Raw genomic sequence first — 25,680 nt, 5'->3', positions numbered from 1 at the left:
AAGACCCTTGACTTGCTCTGCCCTGAGTCCAAACAGCATGCGGGTTCATACACATACACACACAAACTGGCAGGATGCCTAGTCAATTGAAAGAAATGCAGCTCATCGTAGGCCTGGAATGAACCTGTTCAATGCAATTTTTTCTTCTGGAAGTCACACTAGTTTCCTTGGGAACACATCTCAATATTTATAAAAAGCCATGTGATAAATTACAATTTGCTAAAATATGTTATATATCAATTTCACCAGTAGCATCAAAGTAACATTCGAAGGCTACCTTCTGAGATTCAAATACACACACAGTAAAAATTTGAATTTTGGTATTATTGAAGTTTTTTCCTCTCAAAATTGGAGGTTATTATCCCATTTCAACTATCAGGAACTGCTCCAGTATAGAAGAACTCGAAAAGGGAAATTGGGTAAGTCAGAGACAAGACCACAGGTGCAGGGAATCCTTTCCCCTGTGATTTACTGATTGTTTGGTGTATATATCATTTCTTTTGAGGATAAGCCCTTGTCTTGGGCTGGACAGACTTGGACCAAATCCTAAATCTAATTATCAAGTGCTATATCTTGAATAAGTCTCTTAACTTTTCTAAACTCCCATTTTCTCAAATGCAAAAATAAACACAGTAATACTGAATGTATAGGGAGGGCACTTGTGAGGATAAGAAAACAGAAATAGTGGTCTTGGGAAACAGGAGAATGCTCTTGACCTCATTCCCCTTGCTCCCCTTGTTCTTTTGCTCACCAAAAGAAACCTCTCTTTCTTTAGGTGAGCAAAAAGGACAAATCTTACTGTTATAGGGTAGCCCCAATACTGAACAGGTTGCCTGGCTGTGGGTCCTCACCTGCGCCCTTAAAAGGGACTTATGAATACCCCACTGCAGGCACACACAAAAGGTTAATAAAAGGTTTATTTACAAGGGAAAAGGAAATAAGGAAAATGTACAACTCAGGGAGAAAATAGGGAAATAAAGTCTTTAATTCGTCCCACCCGATCCACCGACCTGGAAACCCAAAGTCACTCTCAGAGCTGGCTGGATGCTGTGAGCTGGCGGAGAGCCAAAATGGGGGACCCCTCCAAAGCCCATGTGTCTGGCTTTATCCCAACCTGGCTGCTTAACCCCACTCTCAGGTCCCAGCCACCTTCCCTTTGGTGGTGATGGGATTTGGAGTTCCCAGTGTCTTTGGCTTTGGCCTGGGGTGGGGGTGGAGTCCACAAAGCCTGTATGGAATTAGCTTTAGGACATCCTTTTCCCCCTAACAATTCCCCCCTTTCACTTTTTGCCACCATTTCCATGGTGATGAAGATTGAATATATGGATGTTGGGATGCAGTCTCAGATGAACATCATTTTTTACCAGGTTCCAGTGTGAAAGAAAACCAAGCCCTCCAGGTATTTGTCCATTGTGGAAAGTAAAAGTCCTCTATTCCTAGAAAAACAGTTCATCAGTTCAAGCCAAAAAAAAAAAAAAAAAAAAAAAAAAAACAACCCATCTGGAGGCATTAGCCAATAGCCAAAACAAGACAGCAGATATGTCAAAATCACAGGAAAAAAAAATCTTAAAATGGTTCAACTGATGTAAAACACAAATTTTCTCAACCTTGATCCCAAACTTTTAACAGCATAGCAAAAGTTTGCAAACTAAATCTACTTTTAAACCATTTTTCCTATTTTCGCAACCCTAACATTACTATCAAATTAACCTTTTCTTTCTTAAAGTCCCAGCCACCTATTAGATTTAAAACCTTCCTAGAAAAGATAAATCTCAAGCTCCAGTCCAAGATAGTGGCTATATGGTGCTCATGGACAAAAGATCTTGTCCCATCAGGCATCAAAAAATATCTCATTAGAAAATCTCAGTTTCACAAACTTTAGGACTTCATAAATTCCATTCAATTAAGTACAAACTTGGTCAGAGTGTTAGTTTTCACGAGGTTTGCCCTCATTCTGTAATGCAAACCAGTCCTGCCTTTGGTCATGCTAGAATAAGTGACAAGGACACTTACAAATAATGAAAAAAGAAAAAAAATACAAGAAAACCTAAAGAGACAGCATACATTTCTAAAAAACAGGGTGTGAGAATTTTAATGACTGTTTTTTGTTTAATTAAATTGCCTTTATGGTTGCTTTGGCAGACGTCTGGGAACTAAATGACTAATTAAGAGAAAGAGCAGTTTTCTCTTTGCCTTTATTAGAGGGCATATAAAGAGAATGAGTTTTGAGTAAACTATTAATTCTCAAATTGACTGAGTGCTTAATAATGACTGAGGAAACCTAGCTGCCTGGGGAAGATGCAGGTCACCCCCACATTCTGCAGTGATTTTAACAAGTTCAACATTTGAATGCCTACTTGACACCCTTCACTAAGCACAAAAGTTCAAAGAAAAACTATCAACAGCAGTTGAGTTAGGGCTCCTGAAGCCCCATTGGTGGTATGTTGGGACTGGCTTTCCCTGATTCCTAAGAGTAAGGTATTAAATGTTCAGGGGTTTGGGTTAAATTTATGATCCAATTATATTAAGGCAAATGTAATAGATACTCAAAACTTATTTGCTCTTTTTTTTTTTTTACATTTTCCAGTGATGCTGAGTTTGTTTACATCTATTTTATGTGTAGAGTATAAATATATGTGAGAAAATAATAACTAACATGATTATGATGGAGATAGTCATTTTTTCCCTAATGCCATCAAATCTGCCCACATCATGAGCTATTTAGACAGTCACATTTTGTACTGCTTCCGGACCTGGACCCTCCCATTGACAGCTGACTGAACCTCAGGTAGATACCTGATTTAAAAGCAGCCACCCCACTGGCTGCCCACAGACTGGAATGTGCCAATAGCACAGTACTTGTGATTTCCAGAGCTACCTGGGGTTCAGACAAGGTCTCTTCACACACCAAGTCCACAATAACAGTGGCTTCAATTTGGGGCCCCTTCTCCGGACACTCACCTATGATAAATAGCCTTTATCTGAGATACCTTGATTAACTGTTCTTTTCATATAATCAGATACAAATTGAAGCAGTGACCATAAAGATTTTCGAAGGAAATAGAGGTAACATTAATATCACTATAATACATCTTTAAATAAATTCTAGAATCAACCAAACAGGGAATTAACTTGACAGATTCTTCTTTTTGTAAGGCCAAAGAAGAAAAAAGTAACAACCTTCATCCATATCTGTGAGAACTCCAAGCACTTGATTATCCTTATCAAAAATTACTTTTATGTGGCCTTAACAAATAATTCTTAGGAAGCTATAAATTCTTGGTGAATATGTGAGAATAATATAGCTTATTTTAGAGCTAGCATACTAGAGCAATGATCTTAAATCAATGTGTACAAAGTGAGGCCAAATTTGAATAAATTATCTGGACTGGAAAATTCTAACAGTGGCTCAAAACAAAATCAGGGAAAGAAATGATAGTTTTAAGTCTCACAGCGTCACATAAAAAATTGTGTTTTCTCAAATTCCTTAAGGAATCATAACTTCACTCAAAACCAGTCTTTTTTCTTCCTCTTCACAATTCTGGTTGTGTATGCTTTGTCATTTGGTCATATTGCCAACTGAATGCTAAGGAAAACTGGGGGAAGGTTTTGTGTATTTGCTCCAGTTCCACAGGCAAGAGACTCTAATGGGCCTATTTTCAACCAAAGATTCCAGCTAGTCTCCTCATGGGTACAGTTTTTGTTCAAGCTTGGAGGTCATTTTAGAGTTCTAATGGAAGGACAAGCATTTCTTTGGATTCCAAAGTCCTTAGTCCCTTAGAACAACAAGCCAACATTTTTCAAGCATCTCTGACCTTTTAAGAAGATACAGAGAGCTTGGACTTCTTAGTGGGTCTGTAGTGCTATGTCCAGATCCCACTTTCCTACTGCCAGCAATATTGGCTCTTGGCCAAGGTCCTTGCTGGTAATTTACCTCAGAAGAAGATACACAATTTGTTCAAGGGGCAGCCAGGATCTAATGGCTGATTGGTTTGTAGTATAAAGATTTAGCCCCAATCTCCATAACTTGTGGGGAAGTATATTAACTGTTGCAACTCTATTGAAATCTTCTTTGTGTCTGATGCAATTTTCCTCATTATCTAAGAGGTATATACCCCAAGGGCACTTGCCAATATCCTCCCTTTGTGCAAAATATCCAGTTGAGAATTTGTTTCCTGAAAAAGTAGCTCAAGGCCCACTGGTAAACCTTTGTAGACCTATAACCATGATCAGTCACTACAATGTCAACAAAATCTATTATTTTATCAGCTTTTGTCAGAGCCGAGGCCAAGTTATAGGTCTTTTCATAAATGTGGTAGTAATCATTTCTGGCAAAGAGTCATCCTCTCTCTATGTACCCATTCCAAGGTACACTTACAAACCACCCATTATGGTGGTTGGTATTATGTCAAGAAGCAAATAGTTTAAGGCCAGGTTTCAGATTCTGGCCTCAGTACAGTATAGTTAGTTTGCAACTCAGTTACCTTAAACATACCTAAAAGGAGTGTCAGCAAATTTATACTATGAAGACATGAGCAGTAACTAGTTTTATGAGCATGGTTACAAATTACAAATGCAGATACAATTGTACAAATACAATTTATTGAGTGCTTACTATTATGCATGCTAAATCATTTTTCTCTTTAATCATGACACCAGACTGAGATTGAAGAAAAACTGTTATCTGCTTTTGAGAAATGAGAAAAGTGAGATCAAGAAATGTTTTATAATTATTATTTTTATTGTTTCCCCTCATTCTCAAAATAGACCTCAGTTTCTCTTTGTTTTTAAAAATATTTCCTATTTCAATTTCCCACCAACTAGAAGGGCCCAAAAATTCTTCCTCTGCTCTCTCATACATCTTTCTGTAATAAGGTAGATTGAAAAAGTCACAGAATCACATGTCAGAAGCCTCAACTTCCAGGTTCCTGGAATTGTTAATAGTTACAAAAGTTTGAGTAAGTTGTAAGCTCGCCTCTCTCTGATTTAACCTATAAAATAAGTTTATTCTATGATTTCCTAATGGTGTGCCAGGAGTGTTATCTTGACTTCTGATTTCTTCATGATTTCCTGTCTTCTAGCACAATTCAGAACTCAGCTGCTGCTTAATGGTCCATAAGATGGGGGTCTGATTTTTCACACTGCAGAGGAAATAGGACTGGACCTGCATTTTTACCCATTTATTCTACAAAGTGCTTCCTAAGATCTGGACCAGTGGGCACAAACCAAATTTTAAGGTGAGCTATTCAATTTCCTATCTATCATTTTATAAAACATGTTTATGTAGTGGGATTGCCCATCATCATTTTAAGAATCAAGTGAACTTAATGTGTTAGAAATTCTGAAAATAGAAAAACACAGAGGTACCCATAAAATGAGCAGGCACAGAAAACAAGGTTGTAGGAAAGGTGGGACACAGATGAACAAGAAGGGTGGCAGGGGTAGGAAAATGATCAAGAGAAAGGGAGACAGTAAAAAGGAAGAAAATTGGAAATAAGTGTTTTGGGTATTCAAAAGACAAATAAGAAGAAATGAAGACTATATTGTAACGTGGAGGAACTTTAGTGGTCAGCTTTCTACCCTCTTGCCCCATCACTGGTAGTACATTCAACCCTCTGAAGAAAATTAATCTCCCAGAAAAGAAATCAAGTAGGAATTGAATGGGTGTAACACATTATAAATGTAATAAGAAAAAAGCTTTGGAAGAGTAAGGGAATGCATATAGAGTGGGAGTAAAGCAAAGAGTTCTATTTTTGATTTTGACAGAAGAATTGTTTAAAAAAAAAAATCTGTAATTTCCTAGGCACAAAGGCCTCCTCTGACATATGAGATCATTTATCTACTATCTATCCAGCATCTATCTATCATCTAGCTATCTATCATCCAGTTATCTCTATGGCAACGATCATCATTGTACGTAGGTGTTTTGACACTCCAGAACCCAGCTTCCAGTTCATGGGATCTGTCGCCTGAGGTGAACACAATGCAAAGAAAAGTGTTTTGGGGACTTTTCTTAAAAGCACTGGTGTTTCAAAGGTAGTGTTTCCAGAAGACTGCATTGCATTGGGGTATAAATTGTGACCCTGGCCCTTTAAAGTAATTGTAAGCAAGATATTCCAATTTATTTCAGATAATAAATCAGGGATAGATTGCTTTCTCAGGTTTTTCTTCCTAATTTTCTTTCTCTCCCCCTCCCCCCATCTCCTTTTGAATATGCATTTCTTCCTCCCACCATGCCTGCTGGCAAACTTCCAAGGATTTTTATCAAATGTTCTAGGGAATGAATTACTCATTTTAGGTTATTTAAATGAAAGAGATGCATAATACCACTTCACATTCAAATTTCAGGAAACCCTGCCCATGAACTCTTATCTACATGCATCTATATGCTCCCAAACTCCAGCTCATGCTTCCTAATAGTCTTTCCCTGGAAGGGACTACAACTAAATGGAGTCCACTTGACACTAAACAATCAAAAGCACTATTTTGCCACCATGAGTAGTTTCAATAGGATATAACGTATTTTTTCACAATTAATGTGCATTGTGAGCTATGTTATGTCTCTAAATTAAACAGCTCCTGATGAAAAAAAAAAAAAAGTTTTACTGTGGAGCTTTGTTACCTTTTAACATAATTCATTGAGTTGCATAAACAATTGAGAGAAATTGAGGATAGTTTTAATGTCTTTGTAATGAATCCATCAGGGAGTGGGGGGGAGAAAGGAAAAGAAGAGCTAATGTGAAAGAAAAGCTTCAGAAAGGAGGTTCACAGAGCAGTCTTCAGTTAACAATTAGTTGGTTTAATGTTTCTGAATATCTATCACGCACTGTTAGAGGCTAGCAGTCTAAGGGTGAACCCAGCCCTTATGGGACTTTACAGGGAAGCCCTCTGAGCTCAACAACATGGCAATTGGATGATGTTGGATAAAATGCATTTTAGAAAAAGAAAATCCAGTGAAGAATTCTAGGGAGGATCATAGATGAGTTTAAAATCTCAGGAAAGATGTGCTTTTAAGTTTCTAAAGTTGGGAGAAACCCATTTGATAGATATGAAATGAAAAAGTAATACATTTTTCTAATCAGTTTAATCTTAAAACCTCTATTGGTGACTTGGTGGTAGTGATAACATACTTTAGAAGAGGTGTGACTCTACCTCTGAAAAATACATGGTGTTGTATGTCAATGTTATCTCAGTCAGAAATGTTTTAAAAAATAAACTTAACACTGACAGAAAAAAATGTTATTTTTTAAAAGTTAGAGACAAGGCTGAAATAGTTTCTGTCTAGTTGAAAAGATAGTAAAATATTTTCATAAGTCCCCTTAAAGAGAGAGTTAACTGCAAAGGACTGCATACCTGAAAGTATATTACTATGTTTCTTATATTACAAATTTGCAGATGCTACTTTTCTCCACAAGGAAGCAAGCATGATTCGAATATTTTTGCTTTACCTATAAAGTTAATTGATTTTTTTAGCCTGAAGATTTTCATGAATGTGAAGACTGTACACCCTATGGAACTGTATCTCTACTCTTACCTTCTGCCTCTTAAGGAGGTTTGCAACTGAAATGGACAGGTATGCAGTGTCCCAAACTATTAAGGGGAAAACTTCCAATTAAACTGAAAATTCCCATCCCCTCATGGGAAAATGCCCAGCCAAACAAGTTTGGCCCGAAGTGGGGTGGCTGAGGCCTGAAAGTTAGCCAGGGGTGAAGTCTGGGAACCACAAAAAAATGTGTGGGGGAATCAGCAGGGCCCAGAGAGCCTGGACAAGAGAGATCCAAAATTCAATATCATATAATCCACCAAAGAAGATGACAACAGCCATTGTCTCTGTTAAAACATCAGAGGCCAAAAGCCAGAAGCAACTCCCCATGTGTTTCTTCTTCTCTATTTCCTCTCAAGTTTCTAGCTGCTTTGCTTCTTCAGCTGTCCATTTCATGGTGTGCTGGGACTTGGAAGCCAAGGTCTCAGAGGTCAGTGGCAAGGAAGTGAGGGGTGGGGAAAATGGCACCCATTTCTGTGGCGACGTTCCTCCCCTACTAACAGTCAACAGGTTGACACTGGTTTCCTACAGACAAAATGGTGGTCATTCTCTCAGGTATTTGTACACATAAACTTTGGGACCAGAGCAAAGTCACATGTTCCAGAGTATGTGTACCAGAGAGGGACCTACATCTCCACAGTAAGTTCCCAGCAGGGTTTTAAGGAATTGTTTACCCCATCTTCTGTGGGCTGCAAAACTTTGTTATTGCAGACACTAATCTCATTTTCTTTCACCTGTTCAATTCTCACAAAACCCAATTAATAGCAGTTTCTTCCTCAGGAGTGCAATGACTTCTAAGCCTTGTACACATAGCTATGTGACTGGCTATCACTCCTTCACTGGTCTGTGACCTAGATGCACTGACCCCCTCTTTGCCCTCCAGGGTACCATATTTCTCCCTGTCTGCATGAACTTTGTTCTCTGCCTGAATCTTGCCTTTTGCTGCCACTCCTAAATGTCTGGCCTACAGTGTAAATTGAACCTGGGCAATGACACATCAGGAAGTGGAACTGGTCATCACTGAGTAGTGAGAAAGAACATATAGCCCCATGCTTGCACAAGATTTTCTCCATGCCTTTTACATGGTTCCTTTAATTCTGTTGTGACTTCAGTTACCTTTACTATCATTGAAAAGGCCCTACTTTGAAAGCATTTTCTCCATAATGAATAATTACTTCCAGATGTCAATACTAGTTTGTTCTGGTCATCTAAGTGTCCTTAAGTTCTGACTGTCCCTGCTTAAAGTCTCAAAATTCTCAGCACACAATAATGAAGCTGTTGTAACTCTCTAGTAGACAAGTAGTTTTCAAACTGAAGTGCTTATCAGTCTCCCAGAGGACTTGCTCAGATAGATTCCTGGGTCCCATACCCATCATTTATGATTTAGTATGAGAAGGTAGGGCTTGAACATCTGTACTTCTAACAAATTTCTAGGTGATGCTGATATTGCTGTGACAGGGATCACGCACTCTGCATTATGCTTTCTATTAAATGCTTATGATGTGCTCAAATTCTCATTCACATTATACAGCACCCCTTTCTTCTTGACAAATGACCTATTTTTTGTTTTTCTATTCTTGTTTCTTTTTTCTACTTCCTCCCCTCTGCATATGCCTTAGGCCTTCCAGTAGCCCTGCTGGGCTTTATTTAGTTCCGCACACAGCAAATAGGACAATGGTTCCTGTCTCTGGCTCCATTATATTCCCCTCTAAAATATCAGATGCAACTGCACATTCTGCCAGGCAAACTAATCTGTGGTATTTCAGATGTATTTCACAGACCAGAATAAACTAGCATATTTGAGCAAAGCTGTGTTCTGGATATATTAAAGTGTAAAAACTGGCATGAAAATCAGGTCTCATGTAAACAGGAGATTATTATTACTTAGAATCCTATAATGTGCCCATCATATGGATCTCTAGGGCATTTGCAAACCCATTTTTACATAATTATGTGAAGAACATGTATTTTATATGAGATGGTGAAATTAAATACAAAATAGGGCATTTTGAAATGCCTGTAATGTTTTAAATGAAGAAATGAAACTGTTTCGGGACATATGTAGGGTAGAAAATTTATAGAGAGCTGTTTTTAAGAGGCTCTATTAATTCCAAAGAAAACACAGGATGAAAATGAAATACCCAAAGAATGAAATAAGAGGTCTCCTATAAAAATCAGTCTATGTGATGCAAGTGGTTAGGCTTGCCTTCTAACAATGTGAGTTTTACAACATGATGCTCACACACATTAGCATTTCAATGGCACAATATTTTTGTTACACGCTGTTGCAACTAAGGCAATCTGCCCTTACGCTCTTCCCTCTGATTTTGGGTGGGTTCCAAAGGCATGGAAATATGGCTGGCTGGCACATCCTACATCAGTTCCCCACACCTGTGCCAACCTAGCCTATTATTTTCTACTCAGTTGCTGGATATTGGAAGAAAAATTAATAGAATGAATCAAAATCATCTTGTGTCCATTCAGAAGACATCCAGTTGCTAAACCAACATTTGGAATTAAAGAGTACTTTCTTTTGCCTTGGAGATGCTAGTGTAATTTCCTACACAGAGGCACAAAATCTTTAAGACTTTTGTATTTTCACTTCAAAATTTAGTAGTGATATTTTATTTTACCATTTTCTAATGTAATGTGTCTTTATGGGGAGAATAAAAACACAAAATAATTTTGTGAATAATTTTACAAACTTTACCAAAATGTCATTTTCACAATTTATCTTTTACCCAAGCTGATCCACCATTGTACTGTGTTCCCTTTCCCAAGTAGCTAAATTGGGAATCCACCTATTGGTACAATCTGCCCTAAGTCCTGGAGGAGGTATTTGGGGTGACCACATCATCCATCACCGGGAAAACTGTGCATCCCCATCACTCTTCCCTTCAGTGGCACCATCTGTAACATACCGTGGGTATGTGAAATCGTGGCTGTCTCCTTTCTCCCATGGAACTCACCCTCACCACTGAGGTGGCCAGCAGGGAATAGCTCTACTCCCCTTCCATAGTGGGCATTATTATGTTCCTGACATTAGAAAACTAAGCAATGAGGACAAGGATATACTGTTAGTTTTCCCAAATTGGCAGGCAATAGATCATACAGGCTAATTAGTAACCAGACTGAAAAGGTCCCAATACTTCAGTGGGGTCAGGGAGTAACCTCAACCTTGCTCTAGGTAACTAAAAAGTATTTCCTTTATAATAGGTAGGGAATATGAGACAGGCCATATGAATGGGATATTAATCACACTGAGTCTAGGCATGAGAATATTTGTCTGTCTTTAATCTTCTTTCAGTTTTTATTAATATATTTTATTTTATATAATTCTTACATCATTAATCATTTTTGCACAATGTATGCATTTTCATTTTCGTTATATTCCTCATACAATTCCCACCCCCCTTATTGACCCTAATCCCTCCTCTCCTTCCCCCATCCCCGTAGTGTGTCTCTGGTTTATAGTTGCTTTTTGATTTTGATTTTTTCTTTATTATAATTAGTCTTTTTCCTGGTCCCTTATTTAGGTTTTCTAAATTCCTGCTATGAGTGAGACCATCCGGTATTTTTCTTTTTCTTTCTGGCTTACTTCACAGAGTAGGATCCCTTCCAGCTACATCCATGTTGCTGCAAATTGCATGAGTTTATCTTTTTTAATTGCTGAGTAATAGTCCATTGTGTATATGTACCACATCTTCTTGATCCAGTCATCTATTTTTGGGCATTTGGTTTGTTTCCATAGCTTAGCTATTGTAAATAATGCTGCTATAAACATAGGGGTGCAGGTGCCTTTTTAGACCATGGACACAGGGAAGTGCCCTTCTTTCAGTCTTCATTAAACAAAGAAAGAAGCACTACAGGTTTCCTAGCCTGAAATAAAAGGACCCAATAGAAAAGACAGGCATTAACAAATATCAGTTCTTCTTCTATTCATCCACACGCTGTATGGTCCACTTTCCATATCTTGCAGATGGAGAAAGCAATTTCACCCAGCTAGAAAGTGTGGAGCTAAGATTTGAAAACAGAATGTTGATCAATCTGTGAGTCTCTTTCTCCATCTTCCTCTAACTCCTTTCTGTATGAACTTCCCATCACTGTGCACAGAGATGTCTGCTTTAGAACCAATGCTACTCTGGTGAACACAGTTAAGTGCATGGAGTGGAGGTGTGGTGGCAGTGCTTCTCTCAAAGATCTTTTCAATCACCTCGGGAGATCTGGCATACTCCTAAGGCCAGCTGGCTTCAGATATGAGCCTTGAGTCATAATTTCAAAGAGGCACGAGGGTTTTATTTGGACTGTAGTAAAGATATCCTCAAGTAGGCATTTGCCATTCTACCAGTAGCAAAGAGCAGTCCTCAGGAAACTAAGCAACATGTACATAGCTACTTTTTGAAAAAATAAGTAATTGTATTGGTATAGTTATGGATAATGCTTATTAGAGTAATGAAGCCAATGATGTTACTCAAAACGTATCCGTCTAAATGGAAAACTTTTGCCACAAACCACCATCACTGAAGGTTATGCATGGATTTGAGCCTTTCTTAGATTCATGAAAATACAATAAAGATATATGTGTTTCTATGGAATACAGAAGACATCAGCTTATAGCCTCAAGCTCCCTTAACCTGAATTCATGACTTACACATGTTCTATTTATCAAAATGAAGCAACACTCCTCTTCCAACATAAAATGTTTGAAATTTAGTAAGGTAAATTATCCTTCCCAGAGCCTGATAAACTCACAGTCTGTTTTGCTACAATATGTGCATCCATAACACAAATTAGCACCATGGGATTGGTAAATAGAGGAATGATGTCATTTTAAGGAACCAGTTATATAGGTTGTATATGACTTTTCCCAGTATATTAATAATTTTTAGTGGCTAACAGTTGATCACAAGATATTATGGAATAGAAAGATGTTGGAGAAAGTAACATACACAGTTCACCTATGTTTCTCTTGCTTAATTTGGCCCCATGCCTTGTCTTGAAAAGCTGATCTGATCATATGGTTCTCCCATTTAATCTGAATAACTTGGCAGTTTCAACCTTACCATTTCAACCTTATCCTTTTTTTTTTAAAGGAAAAGTTCCATATATAAAGCACTTCTTGATGAGGAATTTTGCCTGTCTTCAGTGGCACTACTGATTTTTAATTAAGTTTACTCATGCTGAGATCACAAAGTTGCATCATATCTTTTGAGTGGTCTGTTCTAACACTATTTTCCCATGAGCCTTGCTGTTACCAATGTGTCATTTTTCAGAACTCCAGATTTTTCCAAGATTGCATATTCTGTATTATAGAGGAAACAGCTGCATTATAGTTAACTTGGTAACCTTATTTACAACAACATTCTGCAAAGAAATCATAGTATTCTCTATGTGCTGAGTGTCCCCAGATTCCCACTCCTTCAGTGTCTGAAATAAATTTGGTTATGTAATTATGACTGAACAGACTGAGTAAAAATTATGTTAGATGATGAAGAAAACATTGTCCAATAACTGTTTAACCACTTTGAATTACAACTAGGCTTAAGTAATACATTATGGTTTTCTCAGGATTGTTTCAAACATTAGAGTCTGTGTTCCAAACAGATCAGTGACAGAAAAACTTCCAAGGGTAAATTTTTTTTGGTCTGAAGGCAGAATATTAACTACAGCCAACTGGTCTCATTGCTCACCATTCCTCAGCCCAATGCATGCCTCACTGACTTCAGAGAGAACTAATACCACAGGGAGTTTCTAAGGTGTCAAGGAGCACAAGAAATTCTTCATTGTCCAGGTTTGCAGACTGGTGGCTGGAAGCCAGTACAAAGACACTGCAATGTCTTAATGACCAAGTGTGCCAAGGGAATTTCCTTCTAATTCTTGGCAAAAGAGTTACCAGGATTCTGCAAACTTCCAGTTTAAAGAAGCTATCTTATTTTGGCACAGTAAGTGAATAAATAAGACATCTAAAAGAAAGCACTATTAGAAGGCAAGAATTGCCTCAGGGATTGTTGCTCATATCAAGATCAACAAATGTGTGTCCCAGGAGTCTAGTCAATCCCCCACCCCAACATCCATGACACACTAGTATTTCAGAAGTATTAGCAGGTATCCCTGTGTGCACAGACATGCACACATCCAATCCCTACCCCGATCTAGTTTCAGTGTTTCAGTTTCTTCTCTGGGGATCATGATGCTCCAAGACTGATATAAGCACCTTCAACTCATAAGTACAGATGAATTTGGAAGAAAAGAGAAAATCAGAGCTTTCTTTCTCAATCCTGACAGATTTGGTTATTACATAAATATGCAAAAACATGACACTAAACTCCTTATGTGAAGTACTCTACAGCCATAAAACCAAAAGAGGTTTGGTTGAAACTGTTATTTTTCCCAAAGTGATTCTAACGGGGTGGGAACAGCAGAGTTTCTGTAGTGTTGTCATATCACCATTGCTTGGTATTCTGTGTAAATCTTTTTTTTTTTTAATCCCCTCCCCTCCATGCCAGTTCTTTTTTAAAAAGAACTGGAGCTTTATTTAAAAGTTCTTTATTCAAAACTCTTAATGTTACTGAATCTTCATTGACACAAACACACTATCATCTCCACATTTGTCTGTCTCTGTTTCTTTTTTTAAAGATTTATTTATTTTTGTACAAGAACTGGGGTACAGGTGAGATGCGCTGGAGGGTGAGAGGATTTACCAGAGACAGAGCGGGGAACAGAACAGGCAGACTGATGAAATACACTGCTGAGGGGAGCAGCGGGCGAGGCAGGAGAGGGTTGCTTCACCATGTGGGATTCTCGCTGGCCAGCTGGGATCAAACCTGCACTGGAGAGGCTGCAGACAGCTTTACAGCATGGTGCTCAACCACCTGCGCCACCAGGGAGGCCCTGTCTCTGTTTCTTAATGAATAATGATCTATAAAGTTGTACAAGTTGGCACTAATATCACAGTAAACACCTTTACAATATGGTCATCCAGAGGATCAAAACAAACTTAGATCCATTCTACATAGATTTTATCAGGGCAACAAAAACCAAACAGAATACAGAGCAACTGACCCAAGGAAACTCACTATCAAGAATATGTCCAGAAATCCAGATTTGAGGATGGTTACCTTAGCACAGAGGTGTCTACAATACAGAATCTATACCATAACAAGCATCACATTTAGAGTTAGACATTCCTAGGGTCAAATTCCATCTCTGTAACTTCTATTCATGTGATTTTTAAGCAAGCTATTTAATTTTCTTCAGCCTTAGTTTCTGCACCTGGAAAATAACATGACACTTGTTTAAGAACAAAAAAAGTATGTTTTAAATGAGATCACGCTAGTGAAATACTTAGTACAAAGTAGCTCCTCAGTAAGAGTTATGATTTCAACAAGTATTTGTTATGTATCAAGCACTGGATTTGTACTGGGGACCCAGAACTTGACTTTATATCCTCAAATGAATAAAAATCTGGAGATAAAAAAAAAATAGAAAAAGACTAAACAGAGGATTGAAGAGCCACAGTCAGAGAAGCCCAAAACATGCTTATTGAATGGGAATTGGCTGGGCTGCCAATCAGCTTGTTTTTGCCACTTTTAAACAATACTCCAATCTAGTCTCAAGAAGTATCTGTGAGAAACAAAGATTTAAGTTAGGTCTATCATGGAATCTGAAACAGGGAGTCATGGACACATGCAAGAATTTATGACTACCAGGTAAAGGGAGTGATTATCTGGAGTTCCATCTTAATACCACTTAGGGTTCCAAAGCTCTCCTATCCATTTTAGTCAATATATGCCAAGACACTATCATGTAATATACATAAAGAAAGATTTAGATATTTAAAATTCTGCTCTTCATTTTTGCTTTGAATCAGAACACCTATGTGGAAGTCTCCAGCCTCCATGCCCAGGAAACTGGCCACAATGAAGCCAAGCTTTCAAACTCACAGCAAGATTACAGATTCTAACCTTCACTATTCTGTCATTCCACTATGCTTACTCAGAAAATGGATCCATCTGTAGGTGCAAAATGCAATTTTCAGGAAAATGACACCTTAAAATATTCTGACACAATGTTCCATCAACAGTCCTTATAGTTAGACAAATAAAGACAATGAAGAGCCATGCAGACCTGGTAACATCTGCTCAAAACCTGCGCCTGAATTTCCTTGCCTCTGCTAGCACTAACTCAAGCTAGAATTCATTTAGATAATTCCTTAAGCTCAGAATGCTTAGCATGTCACATTTCCACCAAGTCTCATTTATATAATTAGTGCTAACATATGGCCCACAATCAACATTGGAGATTTGGAATCATTTTTAGCATGTCATTAGACCTAAAGGGGTATGGATTCAATATGGAGGGAAGAGAATTAGGCATGCAAATTCCATTTGCGATAACAAGAGCATAGCAATGGAAATTTACCCCCAAAAGGTTCGGCTGCTAATCACATAGCAAGCAGAAAGAATTACATTCTTAATAACCTTCACCAAGTGCAATAAAAGGAAATAGAAGTTTGTTTTATGTGACGCTTTTGGTTTCTCCCCCTAAACTCAGAAGTATTCTACAAAGTAGTGCTAACAACTAAAATTATTCCAACAGAATTCTCTCTTGCATTGTTGGGTTTCAGTATCTTAGTCAAGAAATCTTCACATCATTCACTAAGAGTTCATAATCAACACTGTAGAATCTCCAGCGACCATTCTTTTCCCGCATTGCACTACACAGGCCCTATTCATCTTTCATTCAATTCTTGTTGAAGTATTGGTCTTCACAAATTTTGCTAGCCCAAATCTACCCTCATTCTCTTAAACTTTTTAATAATATTAAAACTATGATAGATGGATGATAGAAGAAAAAGGCAAGTTGAAGGAAGCCAGTTCTAGAGACATCACAAATAATTTTTTTCATAAGTTAATGAACAAAGAATTCTGTAAACTAACATACCTTGTTTTCTTATAAATCAGTATCATAAAGCTCTTGGTAATGTCAAAGCACAGAGGAAAATTCCCCCTACATTTTGATTCTCCTGAGGCTGAAGAAATTAGCATTAGATTAGTAGGAGAAAAAGTCAAATTTAGTAACATATATATAGAGAATCTCATAATTCTAAAATAAAGTGGCATAAGCCAGGGGTTTACATCCTGTGCTAAGGAAACTGATGCATAAAGAGGACATGAGGTGATAACTTCTTTAGTCTAAAAGTAAAATGATGAGTTTCTCAGAGAGGACATGTTTACTGATAAATCTACACAAGGATATTAGCTTTCCCAAATTTATATTCTCCTAGGCCATTAGAAGTAATCATATCTTTGATAGGAAAGGTGCACAGTCAAGAAGTGAGACCTCTTACTTCATTAGGGAAGGAGTGAAAGGACAAGAGCTTTTATTTTAGTCTCCAGGGTCTTCACAGCTCATAACTCAAAATAATCTCCATCCTTTAAGTAATGGTAAAAGATTCTCCTAAAGTCCACAGGGTCTTGACTGACCTTAGTTACACATATGTATATCAGAAAAGGCCTACTCTCAATGTTTTGGAAAAAGCCCTTCTGACCCATTTGGGGGAGATCAATCCCACAGTAATATTACTCACTCTGTACTTACTATGTGCCAGGAAATGTTATGTAGACTTAAATATCAATATATCACTTGATCCTATCAACATGTAAACTGATACTGACTTCACAAAACAAAGAAATGAAATCTCATGATTTAGTTAACTAAGTTCCCTCAAAAGCAGTAATGAGAGAACTCCAAAGTCTGCTTTTAATTACTATGTTAGTCTTCCAAGCCTTCTTAATTCTTTGTGTATCTTTGACTTTTCAATCTTATAGCGTGCATGGCTAATTAGTCATCAAGTTTAATTGACTCTTAACATCAAAATTACTCAAATCTGTCTGTTCATCCCAAACTACCTCATTATATTAGGGCCTCATCATCTCATATGAATTGGAATAAAACTCTGAGGTCCAAATTTAAGGTTTCATACATCTATAATTATTGCTTTCTGGAAGGTATCTTTTCAATCTCAACAGTTACGAACACAGCTACATAACTGTTTATTATTTCTCAACACCCACTGCAATGATGGCACTTAAAAGTTGTTAAAAGGAATGAACCAGGAATTGTGAAACCTGTATTCAACTTTATTTTCATTTTCACCACAAATAGCTATGTGACCTTGAAAAAAATCACTTAATTCTTCTAAATATAAATGTAGATGTCTGTAAAATGAGGTAAGACAAAGAAGCATCTAAGAAAACTTTCAAATCAATACAACTAAATTTCTGCACTGTGGAACCTTCATCTTTCTTTTGGGAAAACATTTAAATTCTTAAGCTTGAAATCCTGATAAGCAACATGTTCCTCTAATGGGAATGTTTGATGAGATGCAAAGAGAATTGCAAATACAAAATCTGTAGTTTACTACTAAGTTTTGGGTCTCCCAAATATGTAATTTGGTTGAATTACTTCATGTAATAATCCATCTCCTTAGATTGACAAGAGGAAGAGGATAGAAAATAAATTCAAGATTCTCAAATGCTGATGTACATATGAAGCATTCAACCATTCACAAGAAAATGAAGCAAAGTTAAGGAAACAATATAGTTCAGTTTTCAGTTATATTCATACAGTTTAAAAGACTGTTTATTCTATGCTTTCTTCCCACTTTTACATTAAAATATCCTCTTTCAAAATTATCTATTTTTAAAAATATCATTGGACAGGGCCTCCCTGGTGGCACAGCGGTTGAGCGCTGGGTTGCGAAGCTGCCTGCAGCCTCTGCAGCGCTGGTTAGATCCCTGGCTGCTCCCCGGCCACTGGAAGAGGGTCCCGCATGGCGCACAGACCTCTCCTGCCACCCGCTGCTCACCTCAGCAGTGTATTTTGGTCCTTCTGCCTGCTCTGCTCCCCGCTCTGGTGAATTCTCTCACCCTCCCGCTTCTGACTGTACCCAGTGCTTGTATAAATAAATAAATTAATCTTAAAAAAAAAAATCATTGGACATAAAATTTGGAAATCCAAAATTAGTATGATATCTCCAAGGATGCTTAGGAATGCTCTGTTTCTCTTAATAATCACTTATTTTAGTTTTGTTCCTATTCTCTCCCCATCCACCCTGTATCTTTCACCTGTTAATGTTCTCTTCTCTTTGTAGGCTCTATTAGTTCAAAAGTTAAACTCCCTTTAACTCAGCCTCATTCTAACATATTAGAAATAAAAATAATTTTCCTACAAGGTGCTAATTGAATGGGAAGTCTCATATAGCATAAGATTATAAACAAATTAAAATTTAACGCTTCCTATACTTGCTCTAAAATTCCCTTGGGCAACTCCAGCTCAGACAATTCCATATTGACCTTTTCTCCCTTGGTCCTAATCCTTATTTTCTCTGAGGGTCCCTGTATTATCTCACAAAGAACTTGACAGATGAGGAAACAATAGTCCAAGAAGTTAATTGATTTAAGTTGATAACAATCAATATGAGACATTATCAGGCCCCTTGAAACTCCAGCATCCACGTGTTTTCCCCCCATCACAACATGTTGAGTGGCACCTTGAAATCCTATGGCCTGTGCTTTTCCCCCAGCGTGTGGTAAAATTAGGTTGGTTGGCGATGCTGGGACCATGCATGAACAGTAATTCAATTTGGTTGAGCAAAAGAGGGTACCCTGTGGTACTTCCATGGAGGGGCAAGACAAGGAAAAAACACTGGACAGGAATTAGATGTAGAGGAAATCTGAGTTGCTTAGCCTGGCAGTTCACTTGAATGATTATTTTCAAAACCAAAATGGTAAGCTATCCTTCCTATCCTCTTATCCTATTATAAAAGAGGAAATAGAATTTAGATCTTTAAACAAAAGACCTACACCTCCTCTTTTTTCACATTGAATCTCTTCTCACATCATCAACATTGCAGAGCTGTATCTTAGTCTTGAGACTTTTCTGAGCCAATAGAGAAATTCTCACCCATTCAACTGCTCTTATTATTTCCATGGCTGAACAGAAAGGACTACTTGGTAGGAAAATGTCAAATGAAACTCCTTGTACAATGAAAAGATGAAACAATACTCCACACCTTTGATTGCAGACAACACCAACACCATCGTTTAAAGGAGACATGTCTAGATTATTGCCGATGATATTTCTTTTCTACTGAGGTCAACAGTGAAGAGATTCAGTGCTGACTAACTCTACACAGCCATCCCCAGAGCTTATATATTTTAAAATTAAAATGTATTTAAATGAGTGAGTAAATTATTTTTATAATAACCACAGCTTATCTGAAATGAGTGACAATGTTATAAAGGAAAAGCATGGCACAAACTTATTTGTGCATAGATTGTATTGTGTAACTTTTCACTCGGTGTCTGTGTGCACCTGTGTTAGTATCACACTGAAACCACAAATGTTCACATATGGTAACACAAAGTCACTTGTGTACATGCTATAATACTTACAAATACCTCTAATACCCCCAGTATCAGAAGAATAAGAGTCCATTAATTAGCAATCTTGCAAAGGTCAGTCTCACAAGTTGTGACAGTTTTCATAGAGGAACATAAATGTTCATCATTATCAGAACAATGTAAAACAAAAGAGTGTTGCATAAGGACTTGAAAATATAAACAATGTTTAATCAAAATCAGACCCTGATTAAAACTTTTTGATTAGATTATTGAAGAGTTTGTTTTTTTCTCTGAGCTAATAGATACTTTCTATGACAAAAAGACCTGATGTTATTCTAGTATTAAAGGGATTAAGAACCTGGATTTAAAAGGACTATTTAATACAGTTTGCATTTGTCACCTCTATAAAATTCTGTAACAATCAATCCATCCCTCGGGAAGTTGAAAACAGAATAAACATATGACCCAATAATTCCACTTCTAGGTATAAACACACACAAAAAAGCAGGGACACAAACAGCTTGTACATCATTTTCACCACATCACTGTTCACCAGAGCCAAAAGGTGGAAACAATTCAAATGTCCATACAATAGGTCAAAGGACAAATTGTAGAATATATATTCAATAGAATATTATTCAGCCTTAAAAAAGAATGAAATTCTGATACACGGTTCAACATGGATCAGTCTTAAAAACATTATGCCAAGTCAAACAAATCAGATACAAAAGAAAATACTGTATGCTTCTACATGAATGCTGTACCTACAATAGGAAAATTCATGGAGATAAAAACTAGAATGGAGGTTACCAGGGCTAGGGGAGGGAAGAATGGGACTTATTCAATGACTGTGGAATTTCTTTTTGGATAGAAAAATTCTAGAAATAGTGATGGTTGCACAAGATTGTCAATGTACTTAATACCACTGAATTGCACACCTGAAAAAGGTTAAAATGGTCTATTTTATGTCATATGTTTACCATAATAAGCACAGATTATCTAAGTTTGGCATTTTGAGTCTGAGCATCACAAGATGGTTTGTACTTCTGTACATTACCATTTTTAAAATTGGAGTTACACAATATCTACAGAGTGAATGTCAGAGATTTATGTGGGGGAAATGAAGTGATTTACTGTTCCATGAAATGGGAACATGGAACACTGAGATCTTAGGGGTATGAAAGGAAAAGATAAAATTCTCTAAATGATTCCTATGGAGCAATGAAAACTTTAGTCTATAATGAAAAAATTTTAAGAGTATTGGGGATTTAGATGGTAGATAAAAAAATTGATGATTGTTTTTGATCAACAAAAATGTCAATTTTTTTAAGGCTCAATTTAACACCTAGACAGCTACCTTGACACTCTCTCTACCCTCCTACCTCATCTTAATTTTGGTCAATCAGGTTTCTCTGATTACCTCTTAAATTCTCTATCTCTCCCTCCAAGAAGTCACCACTATCAAAGTCAGTGATCATACTTACATATGGGTATGAGGGTAACAATGAGGAATGGGGAAAGAAAACTAACTCATAAGGACCAAACAGTAATGTACAGATCAGGGGGACCTCAGTAAATATGACTGCCCATATCTTCAGTCTGCTCATGTCTAGTATGGAGTAAACAGATGCAATTTTGACAACCATCAGATTTTTCAAAAAAAGTCAAATCAGGATTGGGATTGTAATCTTAGTTTTCCAATTTTTCTTAAAAACACAATAAATACCAAACAATGTTTCTGTAGGCCTTACGTCATTCACCTAACTGCCATAGCATAACCTCTGCTATAGACAGATGACCCAGCTGTGGTGAGCAATTGTGTGAATAACAGTTTTGATACCTCACCTGGACAGTTCTAGTTTTCTTTTTACACCAAAAACAGAGAGGAATGATGGCTTTCTCATTCTTTATTGCCCTCACTCCCTATTTATCCTTTCTCTTAGGTTGGTCCAGGTACTAGAATTTGCCTTAGAATCTTGGAATGAAGATAAGTTCCATATTATCTGATGCATACATGCATTTGGGTGAGGAAGCACTGCTCAGAGAGGATAGTAAAGATAGAAAGTGGGATAAAGTAGGCTACAGCCTTAATTTACCCTTGGAGGGAGGGCAAGCTCTGGCCCTTGGGTAGGCTCTTATAGCAAGAGAGTTGCTGGTGTTGGTAGTCCCTTCTGTGATTTACTGCACTGCACATAGAAGAGAATTCTCAACCTCGTACTGAATCAAACTCAGTGGCAACTAATTGTTTCTGGTAAAGAAGGGAGAACTGTTACAGGGAAAGATAAAGGACAAAAATAAAGAGAGGAAATAAGACGAGTTTAATTTTTGTTTCCATATGATACCTCTTTTAATGGTTACTAAAATCCAGGACATGCCGCAAATGAGACAATCTTTCAAGAGATACCCTTAAATTATACAAAAAGATGAATCGTACATTCTTTAATAGACAATAGTTAAGATAGACTCATTTTTATTTCTCCTGACAGCTTCAATAGTGCTGCAGTTTCAACAGCCCCGAAGACTTATCCAGGCTCCTCAGAGATATTTAACCCAGGGATGGCCTTTTCCTTTGGAATTTTGGCAAAGCACACCCTACACACTCCACAGCATTTAATTAACCAGAGACCATTCTCAAGTACACTTAATTATAGGTCAGTATTCTGAGTATATAAATCATGGAAAAGGAAAGGAAATGACACAAAAGCCCTAGACTAATATAATTTATAGCTATCTGAACTAACACAAGGAAAGAATGGTACTGTTCTATAATTAAAGATTAGGTTAGTGCCAAAAATCATAATTTTCTGCCTGGCTTTAAAAGCAAATGTCATGTTAATGACAGTTAACTTTTGATTATGCAGGGATGATTATATATAGTTTGTGGATTATCTATGTCCTCATTTTCTTTCCTTCTTTCTCATGTTGCTTTATTGCTAATTAATCCCTCTATCAGAATTCTGATTAAGGAAAGGAAGAGAAGTAGAAAATCAAATTAGTCATTTGGGCTGATTGTTAGCTGCCTTGGTTAAGACTCTTGGTTAAACTGATATGAAAAATGTCTTTCTGGTTTTCAGTCTTCTGTATTACTCTGACTTTTCTCTAAGATTATCTGAAATTGGGTGTCCTGAGAAGGTATATGATGTTATAGATTAGTTTGGAGATATTTTTACTTTATTGTGTGACCTGAGGTCCTAACACACAAAATTCAGAAAACTTCTTTATTCAATAAACTAATTTGTAATACAAATGGAATCTGAAGAATTCTATACCCCCCATCACCATCACATATTTCATAATTACAAAGCTATCTATGATGCATTATACCAATGCTGCATTCCATATAAATATAAACAGGGTGATACATTTAATTTTTTTTTAAATTAAAGGGGTATCTACAGGATAATTTTGAGGCCCTAAGGGAATTTTTTCTTAAAGATATATTTTGGCTCTTTAGCAACTACACTGTTTCAAACAGTCAAGTTCCAGAAGCCATCCAAATTGCCCCAAATTAATTTCTCAATTTATATATTCTTCTAAATTATCATGAAACAAAATTCACCTATTCTGTGCCAATTCATCAGTAGTGAAGCGGAGAAAAGATTAAAAATGAGTAGAAACAATGAACAATCAAAGAGAGCTCTCTGCCAAAAGGCCTGCAATACAAATAAGCCAACACACTGCCATGTTGTACAATTCAGCAATGATTACGCCGTATTAGAGTAATCATGTAAGAAAGTGAAAACAAACAATCCAATTTTTGAATCTAAATAAGTTCCCTCATCCTGCAAGGCCTGCTAGCAAACACTCCAATTTCCCAGCATAAGTTGTCTTACCCTAACATATGGCAGTGTATTCCATGTCCTGAGAATTATGAAAAATCAGCACAAACTGAGTTTTCCAGGATCAGCCTATTGAATTAAGAAATGAATGCTTCACAACATGAACGTATTTTTAAAATTAAATTTACTTCTGTGAAAGCTTAACAGACCACTGTATAAGCAAGTACTATATGGACTTTAATGAAACGATTAAAAAAGGCAGCTGAGAGAGAAAGTAACAGCTTGAATGGGATAGGCTACCAGGCTTTCATATACTGCCATGGCTTTTGTTTTTTGTTTGAAAGATAAGATCATTTTGTTTGCTTTGAAGGTCTCTCACCAGAGAGGAAAGGAGGAATTTAGTGCCATTTTCTTTTTTAACTACTGGAGCTCAGTAGGATGTATCCATATAGAATGACATAATGTCTTTGTTCTATACCTAAACATAACAAAGCAATTTGACTTCTGTTTAAAACCTGCAACAGAGTATGAAAGTGCCTTATAGATTAAATTAGCCAGCTACAGACCATTACTGGGCTTTATGAAGAAAATGGCAAAACATTAATATACAGCCACCTTTCAAAAATACCCACCTCTGGAAAACATGAGTTAATGCAATCATAGTCCGAGAGGAATGTAAACCAATATTATAACACCACATGATATGGTTTGTTAAACACTTCAAGTCTTTAGGGTGCTTTTCAGAATTGCAAAATATTTCTGTCATATTCCCACTGTAATTTGGTACTCCAAAATACCATTAACTTTTAAATGTACCAATTTACTTTTTGCTGCTTGATAAATCTTATTTGTCATTCATAGACTTTAAATTCATTTTATGCTTTATGATAGCTCAAAAACTTTTTCCAGAGAAGCAAATTCCTCAATAAAAAAAAAAAAATTTGGAAATGAAGGTTATTTGGTCTAACAACATAGGAATACAGCCAGGCATTTTCTTCCTTGACATTAAAATTGATAAATTTATGGAAGGAAAAATTATCCATATTTTGATTATGAAAGCATAACACTTAAACTAAATATAGCTGTAGCATAAGAGGTGTGGCATTATTAGCTTCATGCATTAAACTACAAAAGGTCAAAAGTTTGTATCAACAGAAGAGTTTGGATTTATTCATACACAATTCATAGCCCAAAACCAAATACAACTTCATAAAAGAAATTCATAGCTTATGGTATGATCTTTCAGCAGATGTGTAACTAAGAAAGACAAAAGCAATTTAAATCTTCAAAGTCATCCCAACAATACATTTAAAAGAGCTATTCTTACCAGAAAGATCTGCCAGATTATCTCTGGGTTACATTGATTCAGACTGAGATGTGCTGGTAACTTTTCCGCCCCTCAGCCAGAAGGGTAGGCAAGCAGTTATCAGACTAACGACCATGAAAGCATGGCATTTGATTTTTTACTCTACAGAGAGCCACAATGGAACGCCTGTGCCTTTCCCCTCCTCTGGCTAGCTAGGACCAAGGACACAGCTGAATTTCCCAAGTCATGATGCACACAAAAACTCATACAATACCTTTTGGCAAAATAACAATTGAAATAGCACCATTATTTATCATTATGTTCTTCAAAGGGAACTTCATTGAGAAGCTGGGGAGGCTGCTTAACAAAACAAAACGCTTGTTCTTTAAAGGTTCCAAGGATGTTAAAGAAGGGTTTCTATACCCTCATTAGAATGTATATACTATATACTTCATTGCCTTATTGAAAAATAGAATGAAATATTTTTATGTGCACTTGAGTTTATAATGTATTTTGTTTAGTATTTTGTCTCATGCTTTCTTACCAGACCATATCTTATTGCACACAAAGATAAAAAGATTCTGGAAACATGACTGTAAAAACCTATTGATAATTTACTGGAAAAATAAACTATTTCAAAAACTG

The 25,680-nt window shown here is 36.9% G+C and overlaps 1 protein-coding gene across 8 annotated transcripts in view; it reads right to left on the bottom strand.

Annotated features, from left to right (window-relative positions):
- The window catches only part of RARB (retinoic acid receptor beta), an 885,139-nt gene that overhangs the window by 543,038 nt on the left and 316,421 nt on the right, over positions 1–25,680 (bottom strand). The window contains exon 1 of one of the 8 annotated variants that reach the window (XM_054692845.1): positions 25,057–25,161. The exons of the other annotated variants lie outside the window; for them this stretch is intronic. The gene's annotated coding sequence lies outside the window, so the exon portion shown is untranslated. Of the gene's footprint in view, positions 1–25,056; positions 25,162–25,680 lie in introns of those variants that run through there. 8 annotated transcript variants of the gene reach the window in all.

Source organism: Talpa occidentalis, unplaced genomic scaffold (assembly GCF_014898055.3).
Source record: "Talpa occidentalis isolate TD23 unplaced genomic scaffold, MPIMG_talOcc4v2.1 talOcc4.10, whole genome shotgun sequence".
In the NCBI taxonomy this organism is placed as follows: Eukaryota; Metazoa; Chordata; class Mammalia; order Eulipotyphla; family Talpidae; genus Talpa; species Talpa occidentalis.
This window is presented reverse-complemented; position numbering and strand designations above follow the sequence as displayed.